This window comes from Lepisma saccharinum, chromosome 6, assembly GCF_977018435.1.
Source record: "Lepisma saccharinum chromosome 6, izLepSacc3.1, whole genome shotgun sequence".
Lineage (NCBI taxonomy): Eukaryota > Metazoa > Arthropoda > Insecta > Zygentoma > Lepismatidae > Lepisma > Lepisma saccharinum.
The window spans coordinates 90,090,898-90,110,725 of record NC_139234.1 but is presented as its reverse complement, the minus strand read 5'-3'; positions in this window follow the sequence as shown (position 1 = coordinate 90,110,725).

Genomic DNA, 19,828 nt, shown 5'->3' with positions numbered 1-19,828 from the left:
CTCAATGTTCTTTGCTCTATCTGCTACATGTGGCTCAATCAACTTCAGTTTAAAAATTAAAATGAATAAAATTTTCTCTTGAATTTTAGCAAATATGAAAATACACATCTGAATTGACAATAAACAGGATTTTTAATTCAATTGCTCAAGGCAGTTTCGATTACCAACACAAAAACTTCAAAACTGGTACTTTATGCCACACCTTGGTCCTGCTAGGATTTAACCAGTTCTGCAACATCTGAAGGACTCTCCAGTTAAAGTTTGTTCTTCAAAGAAGAAAGGCCCATAAAGTTTATTGTGAGACATGGCACAAAAAACATTGACCTTTGGAGTACCTTGCTCGTGTTCAACAATGCTATGCGGGTTTTCTGTTCCTCAAATTCTACAATTGTTCCTGTTTATTTTTCCATTTGTATGAAATGTTAACTCGTCCGAAAAAAATATCAAATTCACAAAAGCATCATCTTTGACCTCCAAAACTGGAATTGCTGGTCTTTGTCTTTAGGATATAACTTTTGCAGTAACTGTAGTTTGTACTGTTTCATGGTTATTTTTTTACGCAACAATGACCACACAGTCATTGTTGACATTTCCAACTCACGTGAAGCTCTGCGTATAGATTTTCTCGGACTCCTTGTGAAAGCTTCTCTCACTCGTTCAATGTCATTTTCACTCATACCTGGCCGACCACATCTCTTCTTGACACACAAACACACAGTTTCAACGTAGATTGCCTTCCTGATTGGTGCTGCTTTCCCGTACTTCATCCCAAATTTTTGTTGGACATCCCTTGCACTCTTTGTTTTGTCAAATCTAGCAAACAGAAAGCCTTCTCAGTTCCAGAAAGCGCCATTTTGATTATGACACCACCTAGCGACGGTATATGGAACTACACGTAACACCTGCAATCAGAAAGAAACTTACAACTTTACCCTTTAAAATGATGTACTTTGTCACTTTGTAATGCTACTCGTTTGGCTACAATAACTCTTTTAAAGTGTTCCCGGACTTTTCTTACACGCTGTATATTTAAATATACAGGGTGTCATTTTAATGGCGCCCACGGACCACAGATTCGTATAGAGGACATCAAATCAAACAACTTTTCTCAGTAACATTTTTCTCGTTGGTGCGTCGATTCGACGCTACAGCCGTTCAAAACGTTCCAACGATATGAGAAATGGTAAAAAACGTATTCAAAATGAAGTGTCAATATCGGATTTTGTCAAAGCCTACATGTCAAATATCAAAAATAATACATTTTATTGGACTTGCAGCTTACATGTGGCTGTTTACGTCCCGCTACATGTCAAATATTTGCAAATCTCGTTGAAAGGTTGATATCTACAGGTTTGTGACCAGATGCCTTGTTGTACTTTTATGCTTATAACTGAAGTATCCGAGGTTCACGTTGTTACATTTCGGCTAAAACATGTACAACTACAGTAACAAGCTAATGATGAATCAGTAGCGAATATACTGCCCTGTTCACAGTTACTAAGTATTACATGTGTATTGGTTGATGACTTGCTACCACTTATATCCCTGTATTTTCAACCATTTTTGTCACTTGCCTCATAATGCCCTGAATATACATTATATTATGTGTTGCTTACCTTTGGAATTTTGAGTTCTTTCGTTTCTATTTTGCCATCTGTTCAGTGTGTCACAGACAACTAGTATCAGAAGGACGAAGTGAATAGACAAAATTGTAGATGCCAACTTGATAATAGATTTGCAAATATTTGACATGCAAGCTGAGACAAGATTCGATATGACCACTTCCACTTGAATTCCATTTTCTTTCTACCATTTATCGTATCGTTTGTTTACTTCCTGTTAGGTTACAGAACGTGTTTTCTCGTCTTGTTTTACGGTACATAATGCCATTTTTCACAGAATATGTGTGTTAATGTCAAACCTGGAACGCATAGCTTCACGACGGGATATGACGTCACAAATTCAATCAAATGTTGTGTGTAGTTGCCTGCACCGAAATCCCTACACCGAAAGTAACTTTTTTCTTAGCTTCTTGTTACAAATGATGCACCTGCTTTAAAATAAACAGTATACCAACACTAAGCACTATATTTTAAGAAGTGATGTTACTCATGATTAAGGAGAATATCGCTCATATCTTGTAATGCAGCTATAGCATAAAAATTCACATCCACCTCAGTAAAGCGCCAAACACGCATTGTTGTAACAAGCGCATTATTGCGAGCGAAGCAAGCAAGAACGTTTTTACATCCATTTCTTTGCAGGCTTTCAAGAATATTAATTTAACGGGGTGTCAATACTTTCTTAGGATCCCGGGATATTTAGTTTTTCCAACTTCTGTTTTGGCACGTTCGGAGTTGAAAACTTATGGATACCATATCGCTAAATACAGTCTCCAAAATTTAATGTTCAAACTCTCTATTCACTGCAGAAATCCCTTGACAATCTAAGATTTAACACTTTATCAAAAGCTTCCTATCTCCACCTTTAAATTTAATACTCAATCCTACCACAAAATTGTTCATGCGAATTTTAGACTTACTGTTGATATTGCCTCCTCCAAAAAATTAATTCTCAGTTTCCACACCACAATTTCTGCAACATTCTAAGACAATAGTAATACACAAGAATTGGATACCTTAATGCTCAATGGCCCTCTAACTAAAAAAACCGCCATAATCTAAAACTTAGAGTTGAATACTGTCCCCGCCAACGTTCAATTCAGAATTCCCCCCAGAACCCATGTGCCAATTAAGGCCTAATATATAAGAGTTGGATATTTATCCCCCCCCCTCGAACCTTCAATAATGACATTAAACGCTTTCTTTTCTTCATCTAATGGATTAAATATGGTGAATTTAAGGTGTAAAATTTTTACCTGTATTTTGGAAATACATATAAATGTTCAATTTTACATTATTTGAATGAAAAAAATCTTCCAAAGAATCTCGATGGCGCAGCCTTTGCCATAACCCTCCCTGTGAGCACCCCTACATATACGTTTTCTTGGTAGAAAAGGCCTAGCATAAAGAGGCCATAGTGCGGGGACAAAAAGTGGCAAAATGTGTTGGAGGAACTGCAACCCCACTTCCCGCTGCTCCTAATTGCCGCCACTGAATATTTGGATTAAAATGAAGGTCTTATTAGGAATGATTTAAAACACACACGGAAAACAAATTATTTATTCATTGTCCATTAAGTATCCCTAGGCTAATGAAAGGCTACTTTGACAAAATATCAGTCGTCATAAGTAAACAAGTAAGATGGAGAACTCTGATCAGAATTTAAGGGGGTTCTAAAGCCATGCTAAAGCATAGACCCAAATTTCTAAGGGTAACCGTACAACTAATATAGATTCGGTAAGGAAGAAATTTTCCCACATAAAAGATTGTTTTATTCACTAGAACATGTGAACCTTATAATTCTGTTACGATTGAAGGGATTTAAGTAAATAACAGAAAATATAAGGTCTCCGTCATGTTCAAACTGCTCCGTACAGATGGCGCTGAAGTGGTAGTTTTGTTAATACCGGTGCATTTTCTTTCTTTTATGACTAGTATGGAAGATTTCGTGGTGAAACAAAGATCACATGTTCTTCCCGCAAGCATCTGAAATACTATGTGAAAAAATGAAAACATTTCGTACCTTCAGAGAGTAGTGCCTATCATTAAAACTTTTGAAGTGGCGTTTCGTCGCAATATTCTGCGTGGTGCAGATTTTAGCCAACACTGTTGCCGATATTTCACGCCGTGTTTTCTAACGATATGATCAATACAAGTGCGTCGAAATCGTGAAAGTTAAACCAAGTTACCAGAGAATAACGAATCCAGTACATGTTGGAAGAAGGAAACATCGGAAAAAACTGAAAGGTAAGTCTTATATTTAAATGCTTGTTGCTTAACCCATCAAAAGTAAAACGTTTGCAATATGCAAGAGTGATGCAGAATGTATGATTTATTTACTGTATATGTTGAGGAAATACCTTCCGATATAATTTCTGTGAGAATATCGCTTCAACGTCTCAACCTTTACAATGCAGCACGCATTTTTCCTTACAAACGAAGTTCATAATTCTTTGCAATTGTAAAATCAGAAGAGAATGTTATATTAAATTAGGCATAATGCAGATATTACAGTTTTGTGATTATTACTAGAGCATGAAATACCTTGATATAGATTATATTCTGGCGTTAAATCGATATTGCACAAAATGCTCTACTATCGTTCTTGGGAGAATATTTTCGTATTTCACTGGTGCTATTCAAATGTACGTACATCGGAATTTGTATTACAAATCAGTCGTTCATTATAGTTTCACTTTGCCCTTGTACAAGGTTGGAACGAGTTGTTTCTGACCTCTTTTGAACAAGATTTTTCTCTTTTATGTTTTTGAAACTTGAGCACAGTTCATAACGCTCGCAAATGTTAAATGCAATAAGTAGGTTAAGCTGTTAGATTGGATTGGAATATTTGTATTATGAGATCTCCGAATTTTGTGCAAGTTCTGGACAACGTTCTGTTATCTTCTTTCACAGAATCAGGTCAGAAAACCGGTTTTGTAAGCTGTATAAAACATTTGGTTTTCTCGTTCTTTCATAATATTGAACGCCTTGTAATGGTAGCGCAACATTTCCAATAAGTTCAAGCTTTATGAATTTAAAGTGTAAAAGTACACCCTAACAGCTAAAAGAGTAAAGTCCTAACAGTCTACCAACCAGTAGTTTTCGTGTTTACTGAGAATTTACAAATTAGTATAGATTAGTAAATATTAGAAGTTCACATATTTTACAAGTGCAAGGCTAATTATTTAGTTGTGGGTAAGATTGAGTGATTTTCAGAGAAATCATAATTTGTCCAGATTATGTTACGAATATTTGATTCAATAACCTACTGAAGTCAAAGTCCTATTCATAGGCGTGCGCACGGGGGGGGGGGGGGCAAGGGGGGCTCACGGACGTTCGCAGATTTTTTACACATAGGGACAAGCAAGATATTTTTCCGTGGGGCATATTCCCCCAATAATAGTGCTGCCCCCTCAAAAACACCACTTGAATTTGAAATTATCGCATACTTGCGTCCCTCCATTACATACGTAATAATTAATGTAAATTACTATGACTGAAATCAAAGTATAAGTGTGAAATATATACTTTTAGGTAGATATTCGTTTTCGAAGAGGGAGGTGTGGTAATCCTTGCCCCCCTTCTAGACGTTCCATGCCCCTACATTATTTTACTTTCAACTAGAAATTTAGTGTAGTGGAATCTTATGACTTATTAAACGATATTGGTTGCAGTGGCGCAACCACAAGGGGGCAGAGGGGCATTGCCTCATCACAACCTTGGACGGAAATCAATTCTAGGAGGGCAAACATTGAATTAAGAGAAAGTAAAACTAGCAGAAATTAAGAGTAGCAGGACAATAGGATACTAAAAATGGAATTAGTTTTCACGTCTTTCTATCATCATTTTTTCCAGGCGGCCAGGAGCACTTGTAGGGTGGCACAGAGGGGCAATTGCTCCCACGACTTCAAATTTTATATACAAACAAAAATATATTTCGTAAAATTTTCTTGCTCGGTTCGCTCGCAATATCTGCTTTTCTTACAGTCTTGTCAAGTTCATTGTCATAGTTAAGGGACGGCGGGAGTTGTCCATGGACGCTGAACAATCTGAATGAGAAAAATTGGAAAAGAGAACGCCATGGCGTCCCGTGATTTTTTTTTGCGCCATATTAAATCAATACAGTTTTCCCTTTGCAAAATTTGGATCGTGAAATCTTCTTGCTCGCTTCGCTCGCAATTTATTTTCTGTAGTGCATTGTAAATTACCAGACACAGTGTAAGAACAATTGAGTACTTCAGACAGTAACTCCTGTAACAACTTGGTTTGGAGGAAAAGGAGCGCGCATATTTCAGAGACAATTTATAACATTTTTGCTATTGGTTTGTTATGGGGCGGATGAATTGATTGTGTAATGTATATAATGTATATAAATAATATGTCATATACACACACATACATATACCCATCAATGCAATAGAACTAAAACAGTGAGATAAAGTGAAGTTTTTCTTTCCCGACTAAACTTTCACTGCTTTTGCACCCCCTAATCAGGGGGTCTGCGCACGCCTATGGTACCAGTGAATCAAACCTTTTATAATTCTGTTATAAAAGGACCACTTCGTTAACCATTATGGTGCAGTTTAGATCAATTATATTCACATCCACTTACACAACATCTCTAAGTTGTTTTCATTTTATTATTAACTCAACTTGTCTGTGGTTGTAACAATGTAATGAAAATTATTTTTTTCATCTTGTTAAGTTCATAGTCTCATACACCATACTAACAATATTTTTATTTGCTCCTTTTGCAGATGAACATTTGAGAATCTATTTGATGTGTCTTCTAAGAATACCTTGAAATTTGTAAAAAGGTCAACAGATTTGACTCACAATGGCAACCCAATACCGTGGAAGTTTGTGGATATGCTTCTATGGAATCAAAATCGTCTGTGTGGATTGTTTGAACTGTACACAATTTGCACATACGTGGTTGGATGGTGATGGTTTACAAGATATCAAGAGTCCAAAATATACCCAAGAAATTATGTTGCAAGACTTCTTAATATCTGGTTGCAAGTAGTCAGCAATTGGGAACGGTATATTTGAGAAACTGAAAATAATGGGAATGGTATAACTTGTTTGTCTTGTCTGTCAAGTTATAGCACACATTCCTTGAAATTTTTGCTAGTTCCAATTTTGAAGGGTATTTGCCCACAATCTTAGGATATTCATTGCTTTCTGAATGGAATGATGATTTCAAAACAGCAAGAAGCATACGCATCTATGAGAGAACCACATAATGTTGCAGGATGGGCAAGAAGGAGAATGAAGTTACATTGATAGAAAAATGTTAATGTGAATTTATACGTATATCCCGAATATATAGTTTTAGTAGTCCCTTCATGCAATCATTTTTGAATGATTTGAATTTTATTCTAATGATAATTATTACCATTGTATCTTAGAAAACTTCTCTCACAATTCTTATCTGAGTAACTTATCTAAGATATCGACAGTGTGTGGAAAGTTACTTTTCAAAAGTAATTCAAAGTTAATCACTTGAGAAATTAATTCAGTTATAATTACTGTAGCTTTAAAACGTATCTAATTTAGTTACTATTACAATTACTTTATTCTAGATTAGTTATATCTTGTAAGACATGGTTCAGAACATGAAATGCAAGTGCACTATTAATTTCATCACAGATGATCACCAACAACTTAGCATTAAGTTCATATATAATTGAGGACTAAAAGTGGTAAACGTTGTACGTGCCAAAAGCGTAAGTGTTGGGAAATCGCATCGTTCCGCACATCAGCCCGTAAGAACGTGCACACTAGTGACCTCTTTACACGTCCTTTGAACTACTTAGAGGGCTACCAGCCACATTTTACATTTACCACATTATAAAACATGGCACATTTCACAGTTTAACGTTGAAAACGGTGTTTGAATTATTGTGGCACTTACAGCGTTTACCAATTTTAGTCTTCAATTATAACTGCTGGTGTCCGTGTTGGAGTGGTTAGAACAGTGCGTTACGACGCTAGGAGTCTCTGGTTCGAATCCTCTCATGGGTATGCTTTGTATGTGATCCTTCATAAGTTTCATAATTTATCACTCGTTCTCATCTTTGCGATTAGACAAAAATGGCAAAAAAGCGTAGTAAAATAAACTAAATCAATCAACCACATAATTATAACTAAGTTAATATATTTTAGATGTAAATACAGAGGTAATAAAATCCACATCTTTTACATAAGATGAAAAAATAATATTTTATTGTATTTTTGTTGAGCAAACAATATATTATTCAGAATTACTGTTGAACTGTGGTATACCAATGAGGATTGTTGGAGATTATACAGCCTTATGTCGAAATTAATCTAATAAAAATACACTTGGAATAGATACATTCTGGTTCTTGGCAATAACTAAGATTGTTCTCATGGTCTCACGATTTCAATAATCACTAATTCATCCATTCTTTCATGCGAGGATATGATTCAACAAATTGTAAAAATGGAACAGAAGAAAATTCCTTTCTACGCAAAAAAAAAAAAAATAGTAATTGTACACTTCTGTTCACATCAATTGGTACATACTTCAACTGTTCGACCCTATAAAGAGTGACACTTTATGTGATCTGGAGTGTACAACTAACTTCGAAGTTAGTTACTAGTTAGGTGGAAAATAACTGAATTTCAGGTACTAATTTCATAAAGTAAGTATATTACAGATAATGTTACTGTTACTTCCAAAGACAGCTGCAGAACAAACCAGTATACTTCGTGAAGAACTGTGAAACAGGACTTTGGACATTGTGCGGAGGCAACGTGTGTGAAATTGTACTTAAGTATTATGAAACGAAATAACAATCACTCTGCTCCTCGTTTACCTTTATTCCCGGTTTTCAAATAAAGTCCTCCCCAATGGCGTAGTGGTAACAGCGTCGCCTTGTAGCTACTCAAGAAGTTCGATACATGGTGGAGGCGCATTGCACAGTGGTTCGGATCGCACTTTAAACGGTAGGTCCAGTCCTGATTAGCCTTTCTGTGCGTAAACATGACTTAAAACATAAATTCAAGATTTTCAAATAAATAATTTTCTTAAAGTATAGTAATTTGAGATTTAATTTCCATTGTAATGCTGTTAAGTCTTGTTTTCATGTCATTAAAATGTTGACGAAGAAAAGCTTTAATAGTAAAAAAAAATATACATAAAAACGTAACGTTTCCATCCTCTAACAGGATCTTCTTCAGACGAATATTCACAATTGACAATCAAAGATTATTTGGTTTTATCGTCATCCTGAGAAAATGGAACACTTTTTTGTATCAATTGTAATTCTGCAAGAAAAATACATTAGGAAACTGAAATTTACGGCCTTGTGGAAAAATTAACATTAATACTTTTAAGCATTTTTCAACAATGTTTATAATTGAAAAAATTGAAAATGTGTTTTATCTTTAATTTCATTTTACTAATACAGGGTGCAGAAAATAATATCTTGCGAATGGTATTTCAACAATGAAAGCACGGTGTGTTGAATACGTTCTACCAAAGAATATTTTGAACAGTCGCTCCATACACAAGAAAAGAACTTCGCTGGAGCAAGCGAACGAAATCAAGTCTCTGCGCAAGTAGAGACGGCTCTACCAATGAACACGTGAGAGGGAACGGGATTGCGCGGAACGGCGGAAAGGTGCTGTAGTTACCAGCTTTCGCAGCATCTTGTACTGCTTCGCTCTGCCCACTCGATCCCCTTCTCTGCCGCTATGTGCAGCCTTGCTGCAGCAGAGATAGTTGGGACAGAGTATAAAGTCTCCAATCAAAAGTAGAAAGTACTGTCATACAAAATGAAGTGTATAGTCAACGCAGGCACGTATCCAGAAATTCCTTTCGGGGCGAGGGGCGACAATATATTTTTAAGTGGTATAGTAGAATGACAGCACTTCGTTCCTACGCGTCAGCAAAAATTCGATGCGACTGGTGTTATGTTACATCCGGTGTTTCGGGGTACGAGCTGTTTTATTGTTGAGTCAGCAGAACGAGTCTGATCACGTTGAAGACATCGGAAGCGGTAGGGTAGGGAGTCAATGGATTTGTCACGTTGTTTGTTGATGTATGCTAACCTAACACGTGCGTATGTTTGTGTGTGTGTGTGTGTGTGTGTGTGTGTCTGTGGAGGAAATGCCTGCGCAACCATTGCGTATGATGCAAAGACATGAAGAAATGATTTAAAGATGTCGCGGAAGGTGCTGTACCCCGAAAACTTAGCGGCTAAGGTTATTGCTCTGTAAAACAAGAGGCGTCGAGGGTTCGATTCCTGGTAGAGTCAATATTGATTGATTGATAGATTGAGTTAGTTTTTTTAAGTCCGTTTTATGCACGGCAAAACTAATCAGGACTGGAGCTACAGTTGAAAAGTGGTGATTCGGACCACTATGTGCCTCCACCGAGTATCGAACCTGGGACCCCTTGATTACAAGGCGACGATGTCAATATTGAATGGTCTCGATTAGCCTGTGTGTAAATAAAGGCAACAAAATGGTTGAGTTCGAAAATCGAGTTGGGTTAGTGGTTAATGTTGTCACCTGGCAATGAAGAGGTCGCGGGTTCGATTCTCTAGGTAGTTAAATTAGGCCAATTGTTTTGTCCCGCCATTATAGGTCCCCGATTAGTCCATCTGTGCATAAATACTATTTGAATAAAATCAATATGGCGGCGGCGGTGGCGGCGGCGCGGCGCGGCGCAGAGGGGGGGTGTTTTTTTTCCCGCGAGATGTTTTCACCAAGTGGTTGAGGGTTCGATTCCCAATGTTGGTGAAAATTGGATATTCAATTGTATTTGTTTAAAAGTTCCGATTAGCTTTTTGTACACGAAGAGAAAATGAACTAATTGGAAATAGAATGTTTATGCTGTAATGAAAAGGTCCCCGGGTTCGATTCACAATGTCAAATTGGCTGGTAATGATGTTGTTTTTAAATTTAAAAAAAAAAGAAGTGTGTTGAGTCTCCATTAGTATTTATGCAGGAACAGATATTAAAAATCAAACAAAATGCCTTTTGATTACAACGCAAAGACTTTACCGATAATGTATAAACATAAATTAGTATCTGTTGTTTTACCGTGTGGGGCCCCCAGTACCGATTAGCTTAAATGCATAAAGAGTAGGTAAAATAAGCAAGATGGCCGTCACTATTGTTTTGTGATCAAAGAGGAGTCACAGGTTCGATTCAATCAAAGGAGGCAACATTCTATGTTTCAATTCCATGTAAAAGTCTAAAGTTATGTTTCGATTAACCTCAATGCATAAAAAAGAATTAAACAAAAAAAAAGCAAAATGGCGACAGATGTGATAAAAAAAATTGAATTAGTTTTTTTATAGTGACAAGAAAAAATAGCGAATCACTGTTAGAAATAGAATAAAAATAAAGATACTTGCCTTTGCGTGTCCAGTGCTGTGCAGAAAAGCTGTCATGCTTTATCTCCGACAAGTCCACAATACACATTTTTTTTATTGTATAGTTAATTATTAATGTTGTTATTAACACAGATTCTTACCAGTGTGAAGAAAAGCTCTCATGCTTTATCTTCGACAAGTCCACAATACACACTTTTTCATTATGTAGTTAATTATTAATGTTGTTATTAACGATTGTTACCAGTAAAAATATAAACCATGAGGATTTTTAAAGGGGTGATAAATGAAAAAAAAAGCCAAGACATATATTTTATCCCTGTTTATTACCAATATTTACAAAATTCAAAAGAGCCACACACACACATACATATGTAAAATGTTTATATTGTGTCACCAGTTTATCAGCATGTTATTTAACAAGTTTTTATTCTTCAAGTTTGTTCACTCATCCACATAAGGAATTGTGTCACTATCATATCCATTTTCTGCTGCAACCACTGAATTAAAATGTTTCACTATTTTTTCCACAAGCATGTTCTCGCAAAAAACAAACACTTCTTTGGAAAGTCTTTTTCCGTCGATGTTTTGTATAGACAAAGGCTCAGGTTTTGTACATCCATGTAGATGGGAAAGCACAAACTTCTCCTTATTACATGCATGGACAGGGGAAATATCTGTGCAACCGAAACATTGTTCGCGAAGGTCGAGAATGCAAGATTCCACACAGTTTCCAAAATATGATTTCAGATACGGCGACACTGTTTCACACATAATTTTCGCATGCTCGATGCACACAAATATCTTCATAAAGTTCCGCCACGAACTTTCTGCGATGAACACTATCTCCAGGGAACCGTAAGCTGGTTTCTTCCTTATAATGATCTGACGGCGATTGTACATTGTGGTTATCAGCAATTCATGTTGCTCACTTAGTGGGTAGGAAACACGAGGCTGCTCACCTGGAATAGCGATGTAATTGTCGATTACTGGAAACAATTCCTGAAGAGCGTGCCACTCCTGCAACTGTAGTTCAACACCGGCCGCCCCGCTTCTGTGTAGCCTGACTACAGGTTGGAAATCCAGATGAGAAGAAAGTCCGATTGAGATAACCTTTGTTTTCGAAGCATTCAAATAGTAGACGTGATCAAATAATATCGACTGGCGTATAAGACTAGTTACTTGTTTTTGTTCTTCAGGTAAATGCTGATCGCTCTCTTTCTGAAGAACCCCCTTGAAATTAGTGTACGGTTGAAATCTTTTTTTCAGCGGCATCGGAATAGAGGTATCCGATGGTGTGGTGTTCTAAGATGCTTGTCTGAGTAGGTTTTACCGAGAAAATATCCAATTCACTTTTAAAACACTCACATGATTTCTCCCTAATTAGCGCCATATCTAATCAAAAATATCTGATGTTATTTGAATTTTCTTACGGTTGCGTTTGGTTGTTTTCTTGGTGTTTGTATTGGCACTGGATCTCTTCTTTCTCTGAGCGGTCCTTCCAGTTCGCTGTCCCGAAGCAGAGTGATTCCTTTTGAAATGTTTATGCCCCTGATAACCTGAACCAATCATTTCTTTTAGCTTTGTTTCAGCTTTTCTTTTAAGATTTGATCTGGCATCCGAAATTCTGGCTTGTAGTGACTGTTTTAGGGGTTTTTTGTCTACAACATCACCTAACACATTTACCCCTGTTTTTAACATTTCTTTCCCTACAGCTTTCGCTCCTTTCTTGATAAGAGGCAAAGCTGACCGAAAAAGTCCTCCAAGAAAACTTCCAATGCCATGTCCTTCTTGATAGGCAGCACCGTAATGTATGTTACCCACACCAGATTCAGCTTGTTGATGGTAGTATTGAAAATATGGGTCATTCATAATCAGAGCTTTTCACCACAACATCTAAAATGAAGTTTCAAACACACTAGTCCGAAGGAGAATGGGATGTGTGCACCAGTGCTGTCCCTTAAGTCAATTTCTATTTGTTCGAAATTATGTTTCTGCACTGGGATGTAATGTGGTGAATCGAAAATTTGCACACCATCACTTCCAAAAGTATGTTCCATAGGATTAATGTTTATAATACGTAATAGAGGGGCGATAGCATCTCCCACCATATGTGATTCCACAATATCTGTGTAAATATACATCTGGGAAGGAATCTCTCTCACAACATTTGGAGGCGAGCGTCCAACTTTTACTTCTGATAGATCATCGGTCGGTTTAAAACCTAATATCCGTGCCAGTTGAGGTGACAATCGTACATTTATGTTTCTCTGCTTGGTAGATATATCAACAGTCACATGTTTGTACGCAGGATGATTTCGGAGACTAAAATTTAATGTTTCAGAATATTTATTGATTTCTGCAACAATGCTCTTTATAGATGCATAATAGCCTTCGGATATCCGAAGTTCGTTCCATTTGACATCATCCATAGATTTATATTGAATATAGTTGTTAAATTTTGTAATGTTTAGTATTGAATAAGGATAATGCACTTCTATCAATGCCATCTCCCATTTGTTGGTGTCCAACTCCACACGGTTCTGAAGCTTTGTGTTGTAATTAGTTACAGTATTACTTGGGAAATATTTCATGGAACTGTTACTAGGCAAAGTAAGGTAGAAAGCGTTTGCTTTTCTCATGATGTGTTATGAAGGTTATTTGTACCACTGATGAGAATACCTACAAAAATGTATGCCTCTCTCTCTCTTTTTTTGACTCCAAAAACGATGCGCTAATCCAACTGTCAAATAATCTGGAGTAACCTTTCCAATGAACTAACAACTTTTTACTGGCTTTTTTACCTTTGGTCGCAAGGATTTTATCAATTTCATGCATATCCGGTAAGCGGACCAGTTGCAACTCTTCCGTATAAAATGTTCTATCGATTTTATGTCCTTGTAGATCTTTTAATTCATACACTTGAGGATTTGTTTTCAAAATACGTTCCACCACAAATATTTCTCTTGTCCAATTTTCCATGTAATCTTTGTCAAAGCGTTTTTTGGTTTTTGTTATTCTCACTGTATCTCCTATTTTGAATGGCATCTTCAATGACAATATTGGAGATGAATCAGATTTGAGTTTTTTGTCATACATATTGTGCCATACTTTCAAAACCTTCTCAGGAGTAACATCTGCTGGTGCCATTTTAATACTCGAGTGAATTTTATGATTATAAGCTTTCAAAAGCTTTGAAAGTACATTAACATAACAGCTGGTTCTTTGCTTAGTAAAATACTTCCACATGCGTTCCATTAAAGTTCTGTTGAATCTTTCAACAATACTAGCTTTAATAACAGGATTCTTTGTTGTAAAATAAATTACATTTTGTTTTTTGAGATATTCCTGCACAATACTGTTGGTAAACTCACGCCCTTTGTCAGTTTGTAATTTCAAAGGTTTTCTTTTGCTTTGTTTGAAAATTTGCTGGAAAGCCTTTTTTATACATACACCAGTTTTATTTTGTTCAGGGACAGCCCAAGCATGCCTGCTAAAAATATCGATAACTGTGAGTATATATCTGTACCCTTTGTTGTGATTCCGCAAACTCTGCATGTCATTCAAGTCAGCCTGCCATTGGTCATCGATATTATGTACAAAATAAAAGTTTCTCGGAAATCGACGCTTTACAGGTCTATGCAAAGTGTATGCAGTTTGCTTTGTCAACCAATGTTTGATTGTTGACAATGGTATGGATTTTTTTAGAGCTTTCCATAGTGTTGAAGCTGTAGAATAGGATGCTGGATGAGATGGATTGTACCAGATATTCTCTAATATTTTTTCGCTCATGGTTTGTATCTTGACCAAACTGGAACAGTACGTTTACGTTTGTGCCCTGGAAATGATGATACAAAAGAAATTGGTTCCTTTTCTTCTTGATTGATTGATTTTATGTTTTAAGTCCACTTTATGCACAGTAAGGCTAATCGGGACTGGACCTACAGTTTAAAGTGGAATCCGAACCACTTGTGCCTCCACCGGGTATCGAACCCGGGACCCCTTGATTACAAGGCGAGGACGCTACCACTGCGCCATCGGGGAGGCCCTCCTTTTCTTCTTGTTCTTCTGCTCCTGTTAATTCTTGTACCTCTTCTTGGTTAGCTCCGGACAGCGGAACATGGCGTCCGGGGTTGCCAAAAACAATCTGTTCAATAAACTCCTGTCTCCGGGGGTTTCCAATATATTCTTGAGGAATATTAGATAACGCCAGAGCTCTATTGAACAGTTGCCACCCAACAGAATTGCTTGTTTTTCGTGGTCGAATTATATCCGATACTAGATCGACAATATTTGAGCCTTCAATTTTATTATTGTTAATAAAAACTGCCCCATATTTATCCCAATCGATATTACTATTATGTAAAAGACGTTCATACAACAGTTCGGCTTTTCTACGATACATGCTAGGTGTAGCAGCTAGAATTTCTTCTTTCATATCAGTCAACTTCTCAGTAGATTCTGTAATCGGTAGCGACACAGGTTCTCTTTGTTTTCGAGTAATAGACAGACATTTTTGGAGCACAATGCTGTAACGATTCCATTTTTCATCATCCGAAAGACCTTTGAGATTCAAAATTACTTGCATATCCTGATCCAATTGCGATAAGGATGTAGACGGTGCAGACATAACAGGATGTCTCATGTTATCCATAAATTCTTGAGGTATTATAACCATTTTTTTGGCATGCTCCATGTTCAGATTTTTTTCACTTAAATAAACTTGAAAACACACCTCCTATTAAAGGGGCTAATAACGCAGGTAGAAATCCTCCGTGTTGCACTAGTATCTGTTTCTTCTGCTTTGTAGAGTGTCCTTTGGCAGAGAGATTACGTATCACCTTCTTGTACCGGCTCAATCTTGTTTTCTGAGGTGTTGAAAGAGGAACATTCCCTTCTAGAACATTGTAACAACACTCACAGATTGAATTAACTAAGGAAGAATCAGCAGCTTGTAATATCGCTGTGCGAAGAGCTGGTTTAGCATCCGACAAAACTTGGAGCACTTAAGCGTGTTTCACTCTTGGAGCCATGATGACAGAATAAACGACTAGTGATTATGCTTGCTTTTTTTGTAGGAATATATACATAATTGATATCATCGTCGGGAAATATCCGCGACCGAAAACGTACTTCTTCCGGAGTGTTCTGCTTCAGATCAAACAGCAAATATCCATGCGGTTCAGCGGTGGCATTGTAATATGCATCTTTTATAAAATTTGGATTCTCCGGGTATACTTGTATAGATAAATAATTAATTTGGGCTCTGTCTCTTGGATTTTTGAAGCATACAATATAATGACTATTTAAAGATATATCCCTATTCCCTTTTCCCTGATGGAATAGATTTTGAGTGATAAAGAAAATACTAATATCACGATGATGACACCCTTTTGTGAATAAATCTGTGACTCTTTGATCGCATTCCCTCATCTGATCATCGATAATAATAAGATGAGGTCCAGAATTTGGCACAAATTGGTCAATATTAGGCTTTCCTTCCCGAAATTGTACAAAACCATGGAAATCATTGTATGCAGATTGCCATTCCCCGTAGCACACCAAAATATTGTTGAATTTTACATTTACCATTTGGGGTAAACTGGAGAAAATGCTTCACAAAATATGTCTTTCCGCATCCTGATGGACCAGCCAATATTGCAGAGAACGGGTGTTTCCACAAGCACTCCATTTCTCAAACTGTGAAGAATGTTTTAAATTACATATAATATAAAAGTCGAATGTTATGAATATTTTTCTAGTTGTTAGATTATACTGATATGTTGTATCTTCAAATTACATATATATATATTATATTGTATTATATATATATATTTTTATACTTCATCAATAAATAAATATGTGTGTGTGTCTGTATATATATATATATATATATATATATATATATATATATATATATATATATATACACACACACACATACAGACAATTTTCTTATAGTACAAAATTCTCTTTACAACAGCACAACAAATGCCAGGTAGCATTAAATCTGTACGTATGCGCGTTTGTAAAACCCGCCTACATATTCCGAGCATCAGCGTTGTGTTAGATAGCTCTTCATTGTTTCAACAACGATAAACAGCTTGGTGGTCCAGATCAAATTGGTTCTGGAATCTACTGTGACGTGTACCGTATACTTTGAAGTATAAAAAGGTGAGTTGCACAATATTACTATTTAGTGTCCAGCAATGCTGTCGACTTTAAATTTGCTTCACGGGTTAATATCAAATAGAGCCTTTGACAATCATCATGTTGGGGTTTTCGCAGCTAATGAATTTTCTCGGAACTACCAGCAGCGTTGATTGTAAATACAGATCCCAAAGATAGCCCCGGGAAGCACTGGGTAGCAATTTACATAGACAGTAACTCCCGGGGGGAATTTTTTGATAGTTACGGAAAACCTCCACATGTGCATAACCATTTGCGATTTTTGGAAAGTAACTCTAAATTCTATACGTACAACACTCATCAGATACAAAGTTACGGGTCTCTGTACTGTGGGCATCACTGTTTTCTGTATTTATTCCATAGAGCCTCTGGTAAACCCATGCATAAATTTCAAATTTTATTCCCAGTACCGATAAAAAACGACAATATTATAACAATTTATTTGCTGACTCGTAAATTAAGTTTATAATACTCGGTACGTATACTAGAAAATATTGACAGAAAATACTGTTTGAAATTTTATACAAGTTACATATAGTCCTAATAGTATATTAATAATTTTGTAGCGTTACAGTTTACAACAGCTTACTTATAATATTTATCTTGTTTTGTGTCTTTACAGAACAATGACGCAATATCCAGAGATGGGATCTTTCAATGCTAGATTGTCCTCTTTCAGAAACTGGCAATCAAAAGAATTCCCGTTTGTAGAAGCTCTGTCCGAAGCAGGATTATTTTGCATTCAAAAAGAGGATAAAACAGTATGCTTCAAATGTGGTGGAGGATTATACCGATGGAAATACAGAAACAATCCAATACTAGAACATCGTCGATATTTTCCATTTTGCCCCCTGTCTATAAACATAATTTCAGATCGACAATGCGGTTGATGCTTTAATTAAATTAATAAATATTTGTTATCCAATATTTCCTCAATATGACGTTTATGATATTCTGCTGATTTTTCTCTCACCATTGATCTTTGTAAAGCCCCGCCCCCTCCACCTTTTTTGTCCAGCACATGCTTGGTTTGCTACGCGCGCATGCGTCTCAAAAACACACCCACGCATTTCTTCAAATGTATACCTGCACGCTGCGACATTCAGTATCTCGCAGTTCTTAGTCATGGAATCCTCTATTTCGATGCCGCTGAAAAAAAGATTTCAACCGTACACTAATTTCAAGGGGGTTCTTCAGAAAGAGAGCGATCAGCATTTACCTGAAGAACAAAAACAAGTAACTAGTCTTATACGCCAGTCGATATTATTTGATCACGTCTACTATTTGAATGCTTCGAAAACAAAGGTTATCTCAATCGGACTTTCTTCTCATCTGGATTTCCAACCTGTAGTCAGGCTACACAGAAGCGGGGCGGCCGGTGTTGAACTACAGTTGCAGGAGTGGCACGCTCTTCAGGAATTGTTTCCAGTAATCGACAATTACATCGCTATTCCAGGTGAGCAGCCTCGTGTTTCCTACCCACTAAGTGAGCAACATGAATTGCTGATAACCACACTGTACAATCGCCGTCAGATCATTATAAGGAAGAAACCAGCTTACGGTTCCCTGGAGATAGTGTTCATCGCAGAAAGTTCGTGGCGGAACTTTATGAAGATATTTGTGTGCATCGAGCATGCGAAAATTATGTGTGAAACAGTGTCGCCGTATCTGAAATCATATTTTGGAAACTGTGTGGAATCTTGCATTCTCGACCTTCGCGAACAATGTTTCGGTTGCACAGATATTTCCCCTGTCCATGCATGTAATAAGGAGAAGTTTGTGCTTTCCCATCTACATGGATGTACAAAACCTGAGCCTTTGTCTATACAAAACATCGACGGAAAAAGACTTTCCAAAGAAGTGTTTGTTTTTTGCGAGAACATGCTTGTGGGAAAAATAGTGAAACATTTTAATTCAGTGGTTGCAGCAGAAAATGGATATGATAGTGACACAATTCCTTATGTGGATGAGTGAACAAACTTGAAGAATAAAAACTTGTTAAATAACATGCTGATAAACTGGTGACACAATATAAACATTTTACATATGTATGTGTGTGTGTGGCTCTTTTGAATTTTGTAAATATTGGTAATAAACAGGGATAAAATATATGTCTTGGCTTTTTTTTTCATTTATCACCCCTTTAAAAATCCTCATGGTTTATATTTTTACTGGTAACAATCGTTAATAACAACATTAATAATTAACTACATAATGAAAAAGTGTGTATTGTGGACTTGTCGAAGATAAAGCATGAGAGCTTTTCTTCACACTGGTAAGAATCTGTGTTAATAACAACATTAATAATTAACTATACAATAACAAAATGTGTATTGTGGACTTGTCGGAGATAAAGCATGACAGCTTTTCTGCACAGCACTGGACACGCAAAGGCAAGTATCTTTATTTTTATTCTATTTCTAACAGTGATTCGCTATTTTTTCTTGTCACTATAAAAAAACTAATTCAATTTTTTTTATCACATCTGTCGCCATTTTGCTTGTTTTTTGTTTAATTCTTTTTTATGCATTGAGGTTAATCGAAACATAACTTTAGACTTTTACATGGAATTGAAACATAGAATGTTGCCTCCTTTGATTGAATCGAACCTGTGACTCCTCTTTGATCACAAAACAATAGTGACGG